This window comes from Triticum aestivum, chromosome 2B (genome assembly GCF_018294505.1).
Source record: "Triticum aestivum cultivar Chinese Spring chromosome 2B, IWGSC CS RefSeq v2.1, whole genome shotgun sequence".
Lineage (NCBI taxonomy): Eukaryota > Viridiplantae > Streptophyta > Magnoliopsida > Poales > Poaceae > Triticum > Triticum aestivum.
Genome location: NC_057798.1, coordinates 407,515,111 through 407,522,469, shown reverse-complemented (window position 1 = coordinate 407,522,469; position 7,359 = coordinate 407,515,111).

Here is a 7,359-nt window from a genome sequence, read left to right as displayed (position 1 = left end):
CATTTTGGATGTTTATGGGCTTTACTTTACACTTTTATACCCTTTTTGGGACTAAGCTACTAACCGGAGGCCCAGCCCGTATTGCTGTTTTTTTGCCTATTTCAGTGTTTCGAAGAAAAGGAATATCAAACGGAGTCCAAACGGAATGAAACCTTCGGGAGCGTGATTTTTGGAACGAACGTGATCTAGAGGACTTGGAGTGGAAGTCAAGAAACAATCGAGGAGGCCACGAGGGTGGAGGGTGCGCCCCCCTACTGGGTGCGCCCCCTGTATCTTGGGCCCCTCGGGAGTCTATCGACCTACTTCTTCCTCCTATATACCCACATACCCCGAGAACATCAGAAGCGACCACAGAAAACTATTTCCACCGCTATAACCTTTTGTATCCGCGAGATCCCATCTTGGAGCCTTCGCCGGCGCTCCGCCGAGGGGGGATCAACCATGGAGGGCTTCTACATCAACACCATAGCCTCTCCGATGAGTTGTGAGTAGTTTACCACAGACCTTCGGGTCCATAATTATTAGCTAGATGGCTTCTTCTCTCTCTTTGAATCTCAATAACATGTTCTCCTCGATCTTCTTGGAGATCTATTTGATGTAACTCTTTTTGCGGTGTGTTTGTCGAGATCCGATGAATTGTGGGTTTATGATCAAGTTTATCTATGAGAAATGTTTGAATCTCCTCTGAATTCTTTTATGTGTGATTAAGTTTGGTTTGGCCTACTAGATTGATCTTTCTTGCAATGGGAGAAGTGCTTAGCTTTGGGTTCAATCTTGCGGTGTCCTTTTCCAGTGACAGCAGGGGCAACAAGGCACGTATTGTATTGTTGCCATCTAGGATAAAAAGATGGGGTTTACATCATATTGCATGAGTTTATCCCTCTACATCATGTCATCTTTCTTAATGTGTTACTCTGTTCTTTATGCATTAATACTCTAGATGCATGCTGGATAGCGGTCGATGTGTGGAGTAATAGTAGTAGATACAGGCAGGAGTCGGTCTACTTGTCACGGATGTGATGCCTATATACATGATCATGCCTAGATAATCTCATAATTATTCGCTTATCTATCAATTGCTCGACAGTAATTTGTTCACCCACCGTAATACTTATGATATCTTGAGAGAAGCCACTAGTGAAACCTATGGCCCTCGGGTCTATCTTTTATCATATAAGCTTTCAATCTACTTTTATTTGCATCTTTACTTTTCCAATCTATATTATAAAATACAAAAAATATATTTATCTTACCATATTATCTCTATCAGATCTCACTTTCGCAAGTGGCCGTGAAGGGATTGACAACCCCTTTATTGTGTTGGTTGCGAGTTCTTGTTTGTTTGTGTAGGTGTGTGGGACTTTTGAGGAGCCTCCTACTGGATTGATACCTTGGTTCTCAAAAACTGAGGGAAATACTTACGCTACTATTGTTGCACCACCCTTTCCTCTTCAAGGAAAACCAACGCAAGCTCAAGATGTAGCAGACCCCTGACCTGTGGCTCACCCCTATTGGCCCCACTGCCCCTCTGCCTTCAGGAGCATTACATGTGGACCAGTTGTCGGTGTCAAAACCGGCGGATCTCGGGTAGGGGGTCCCGAACTGTGCGTCTAAGGCTAATGGTAGTAGGAGGCGGGGGACGCAATGTTTACCCAGGTTCGGGCCCTCTCTATGGAGGTAATACCCTACCTCCTGCTTGATTGATCTTGATGATATGAGTATTACCAGAGTTGATCTACCACGAGATCGTAGAGGCTAACCCTAGAATCTAGCCTATGATTATGATTGTTGTTGTCCTACGGACTAAACCCTCTAGTTTATATAGACATCGGAGGGGGCTAGGGTTACACAGAGTCAGTTACAGAGAAGGAAGTCTACATATCTGAATTGCCAAACTTGCCTTCTACACAAAGGAGAGTCCCACCCGGACACGGGACGAAGTCTTCAATCTTGTATCTTCATAGTCCAACAGTCAAGCATAAGCATATAGTCCGGCTATCCGAGGACCCCCTAATCTAGGACTCCCTAAGTAGCCCCTGAACTAGGCTTCAATGACGATGAGTCTGGCGCGCAGATTGTCTTTGGCATTGCAAGGCGGGTTCCTTCTCCGAATACTCCAAAGAAGATTTTGAACACAAGAATCGTGTCCGGTTCTGCAAAACAAGTTCCACATACCACCATAGAGAGCACAATATTTCACGAGTCTAATCTGCTGAAAACTTTTTCATAGCGTGACATCACGCCGCGGCCCGGTCATTATTCGAACCGTCTTTCTCAACCTGCTACTGCGCATCTCGCGAGGCGGTTTTATTGGCACGCCTTGTCGAAGCAGAGATTGTGTCCCCTTTGTCGGTGTCAAAACCGGCGGATCTCGGGTAGGGGGTGCCGATCTATGTGTCTAAGGCCAATGGTAACAGGAGGCAAGGGACATGATATTTTACCCAGGTTCAGGCCCTCTCGATGGAGGTAAAACCCTACTTCCTGCTTGATTGATCTTGATGATATGAGTATTACAAGAGTTGATCTACCACGAGATCGTAGAGGCTAAACCCTAGGAGCTAGCCTATGATGATTATGATTGTCCCTCCATGGACTAAACCCTCCGGTTTATATAGACACCGGAGGGGGCTAGGGTTTACACAGAGTCGGTTACAAAGAAGGAGATCTAATATCCGGATCGCCAAGCTTGTCTTCCACGCAAAGGAGAGTCCCATCCGGACACGGGATGAAGTCTTGAGTCTTGTATCTTCACGGTCCATCAGTCCGGCCAAAGTATATAGTCCGGCTGTCCGGATACCCCCTAATCCAGGACTCCCTCAGTAGCCCCTGAACCAGGCTTCAATGACGATGAGTCCGGCGCGTAGATTGTCTTCGGCATTGGAAGGCGGGTTCCATCTCCGAATACTCCAAAGAAGATTAAGGATTGTGTCCAGCTCCATGACATAATTTCCGCACACCACCGTAGAGAGCATAACACTTCACAAATTTGATCTGCTGACAACAATTTTTTAACAGTGTGCCCTTACACCATGGCCAGGTCCAGCACGGACCGGTTTTTCTCAGCCTGCCTCGATACGCGTTGCGAGGCGGTTTCATTGGCACGCCTCACCAAAACAGCGATCGTGCTCCTCTTATCGCGGGATCTTCCATCAATACGGGCGCATGCAACCCCACGACGCCTGTTGGTATGACTCCGTGTTTTTAGGTAACTCCCAAGCGGTTGCGCTGAGGATGCTTGATATTCACCCCCTTTATAGAGGGGCCGAGGCCTATCCCTATTTTTTACCATGCTGCGCCTTTTCGCATCTCGAGTTCTAACACCCGAAGCCCAAGCTCAAGCACTTCGGATCTTCAATCATGTCCGGATCCAACCTTCAAGGCCGGTGGATGGCCTCCTCGCTCACAGAGGAGGACATCGCGAAGCTTAGGGAGGTCAGATATGTGACCGCCGACATCAAGCAGAGGCTTCCTGCTCCAGGGCAGGTCATCCCTACTCCCGAGCCCAACGAGAGTGTCGTATTTGTTTCTCACTTCCTCCGCGGCTTAGGCTTCACCCTTGATCCCTTTGTGAGAGGGATCATGTTCTATTACGGGCTAGATTTTCATGATCTAGCTCCGGACGCCATCCTTCACATCTCGTCATTCATCGTTGTGTGTGAAGCCTTCCTCCACATCACCCCGCACTTTGGCTTATGGCTCAAGACCTTCAATGTGAAGCCGAAGATGATTGAGGGGCAACACACGGAGTGCGGAGGTGCTGCAATAAGTAGGAACGCCGACGCCCCATGGCCAGAGGGCTTCTTCCCGGAGGTGTCCAGTCTATGGCAGCGGAGGTGGTTTTACGTCACGGCTCCCAGAGGCACAAAGTGGGTGGCTGCCCCCGACTTTCGTTCAGGCCCTCCGCCTCAATTGGCATCGTGGGCCAATGTAGGACGGGATTGGGGGCCTGCTAATGATGTACCAACATTGCAGAGCCGCATCCGGGAGCTTCTTGAGAGGGATATTAGTCGTGTCAGCATAATTCAGGTAATGCTAGTCCGACGGATGTTGCCGTGCAAACGCCGGCCTCTCCGGATGTGGGAGTTCAATCCGGAAGGTCCGCGGACTATTCTGCACTTCTTCGGCATGACGCTCGAAGGGATGTGTAAGTTATTCTTCGGACCACAAGTAAAGTGTCTGGACACCACCGAGGATGCGGGCCTGAGCTGCAACCGCCCAGATACCCAAGTAAGTAACCCAGAAACCGAACACTTCATTTATATTTATCATAACATTATTCTGAAAACCCTCTGTGGCCAGGAATGGCTCAGCAAGGCAGAGAGAATCAGGTGTCCGGCGCCACTTCCCGAAGCCTCGCCTAGTCCCGCCATAGCCAAGATGCTTGGTCATGTGCTAAGTCAAGTGTCCTTGGGGAAAGACGAAGGGAAGAACAGAGAAGCCGAACTTCACACATTGCACATCCAAACTGGGGGAATTGCTACCTCCCTGAAGGAGTATAGTCGGGGAGGGGAATCTAAGGTCTCCTCCCCTCGCGGGGAGAAGAGGGCCGCCTCCGAAGACTTGGAGACGGAGGTGCCCAGACAAGGTAAGAAAACTTCACCAGGGGGTCCTGCCACGAAGGGCGTCCTCACCGCGCCATGCCCGCAAACAGGCCAACCCTCAGTCGAGCTGTAAGTTAATCGTAAATACAAAGCTACTGCTTCCTCCTCCAAGAACAATAACCAGGATCCATTCTTTGCAGTCCAGCTAGAAGCTCTTCTCGATAGAGTTCGTCTTTGGGGGATCTCCTTCCGGAGATGATGGAGAGTGAAACCCCACCAACCTCTCTGCCTCATGGGGCAGGCGACCACGAGGTGTCGTCACGGAGGAGTCCAGATTTGCCGAGGCCAGATGCTAGTACTTCGGCCGCCCTGAGCCCGGAGCGTTCAGCTCCCATGGGGGGCGATAAGAAAGGTCCGGCACAGTTCGGCGACCGGCCGGACACGCTGATGGGCCTTCTGGAGTGAGCTGCTCTCTCGGAGGATCATCGTTCGTTAATGAGCATGGTGGTTGGGAAGATTTCATCTGCCACAAGCGGGCTGAATGAAGCTTTTACGAGCCTGCTCAGAGGCTTTGAGGTATGTAATGAAATACGTAATTTTTGATTACGGCACACGCGCTAGGTGTGCTCCATATGGATAGTAGCCCCTGAGACTCTGGTTGCCCGCCCTAGGCGGCAAACGGAGGATCACATTGTTGAGGAATGATCGCATTGTATTTATGCGCAGGTGGCTAAGGATCCGGCAGCTGACCGGTCCGATGAAGTCGGCGAACTGAGGAGGCAGATTGGAGTTGTGGATGCCGATATCACACTTGTGAACGAGTGGCTTAACGAGTCACAAGGTATGTGCTCTGCTTTCCTTATTTGTTATAGGAAAAATTAAGAGGAGCATAATGTTAATGTGATATGCTTGGACTGTAGATGGAGCTGCTGCCGTGGAAGCCCTGAGGGCGGAGCTTGCCCTGGCCAAGGAACAAGCCCGGGCTAGCAATGCGGCTGCCCTAAAGGCGGCCGAAGAGTTGAGAGCCGAACAGGCTGCTCATCACCGAAGTGAAGACAAAATAGCCGAGATGGCTGTGGAGCTGAAAAATGCCGTCAACCGGTATGAGCTCCTTAAAAAAGAGAATAAGGCTAATTCGGTTGACCTGAAGAAGTCCCTTGATGCGGCCAAGGAGACGCGTTCCGAAATTAGGGATGCGTGGGAGGAGCTTCGACAGGCCGGGGAAATCGTGGCTGGAAACCCCTACTTATTGTGGATGAAGTTCTTAGATCGAAAGTACGCTCCTCTGGATCGACGCTGGAGTCCTGCAGACGCGTATGCGGATCTGGCGAAGAGTACGGCTGATGCGGCCAAGTTTTTCGAGGATCAAAAAGATAATGAAGTGGAAAAGTTGTTCTGGTCGCAATTCAGTGCTCCAACGCGCCCGTTGCCATTGAGTGAGAGGATGGCTGCTGTGGCCGAGCTCCATAGGTTGTCCGGTCTTGCAATGAGGTCTGTAATAGACCATCTATGGTCGAAGGGGCCGAAGACGGGCAGTTATTTTGGTTTAGTGCAACAATTCCTTGGTGCCGTATCGCGAATTGATGCCATGAAAAGGTCGGCGTGCATAGAGGGTGCACGGATGGCTCTTGCCCGTGTTAAAGCATATTGGACAGATATGGAGGCCACCATTATTGCGACCCAGAATCCGGCGGGAAGCCAGGATCCAGCCGAGCACTACTTGGAGCAGGTGACAGAAGGTGCTCGTTTAATAGAGGCTCAGTGCTCGAAGAATGTCATGTTCGAGTGACAAATCATTTTATTGTAAAAAAAATTATGTTAATTATGGCGGCTATGTTTATACTTTTCGCCCGAAAGTGTTATTGTGCCTCCTGTGCGGCCGTTTGATGTATGTATGTAATCTGAAAGTTAGTAGTCGTTGGCTTCAGCCCCCAGGCACACAATGCGGGGGTGTTCGCGAGAATATGCATAATCACACTTGATCCAACGTCTTGGTCCATTAAGGAGGTGATCGCAGGTCGAACTAGGCAACCAGACTATATAGCTTTAACACTTTCACTTAGCCATAGGAGTTTGACGGTGGGGCTACTATGTAGCCCCTGGTACCTTTGCGTGCATCCGAATATGGGCGCGTGTGTACATGACTGGGAAACGGTCCTTCGTTAACGCGGAGGAATCCTAAAGATTCTTGATGAGTCCTCGAGTGGTTGACCAGTCTCTCGCTATATCATGACAGTCAGTTTTCGGCTTTGTCTACTGAGGTGATCATCCGGAATAACCAGGGCACAATCGCAGTAGTACTCCTTTGGCCGCCTTAGCCGATAAGAACGGAACGTAACGCGACAAACCCAGGAGCCAGGCAATCCCAACATTTGACCAAAGACATGATTCGGAGTTGATTATATAAGGCCAAACTCGCGACGCCGAACACTCCCGAAGGTATTCGGACTTTAGAACATATACTGGGCTGAAGAACGCCCTTTATTATGAACCATGTATTTCTAGGTACGTGCATTAGTCTGTCGTGGCAAAATGCCAATAACGGCAGTATCCCCTGTGGGCGTAGTACCCATGGGATGTGTAAGCAACAAGAGACAATAAAGAAGGTTTACATAGGGGCTTAATCTAAAGAGAAACCTTTGAGTGGGGCCCTGCTGCACGTCTGCGCCTATATCTCCGTTGTGCCGTGTCCTGGGAGGGTATCGCATGAATGGTGTCTGTAAAAAGGAAAACTCATGTAGAAGAGTATGACGTAAGCATGCGAAGAATTGACTATTATCAATGGATAGTAGAAGTGTAAGACATTGGCCTGTTAATA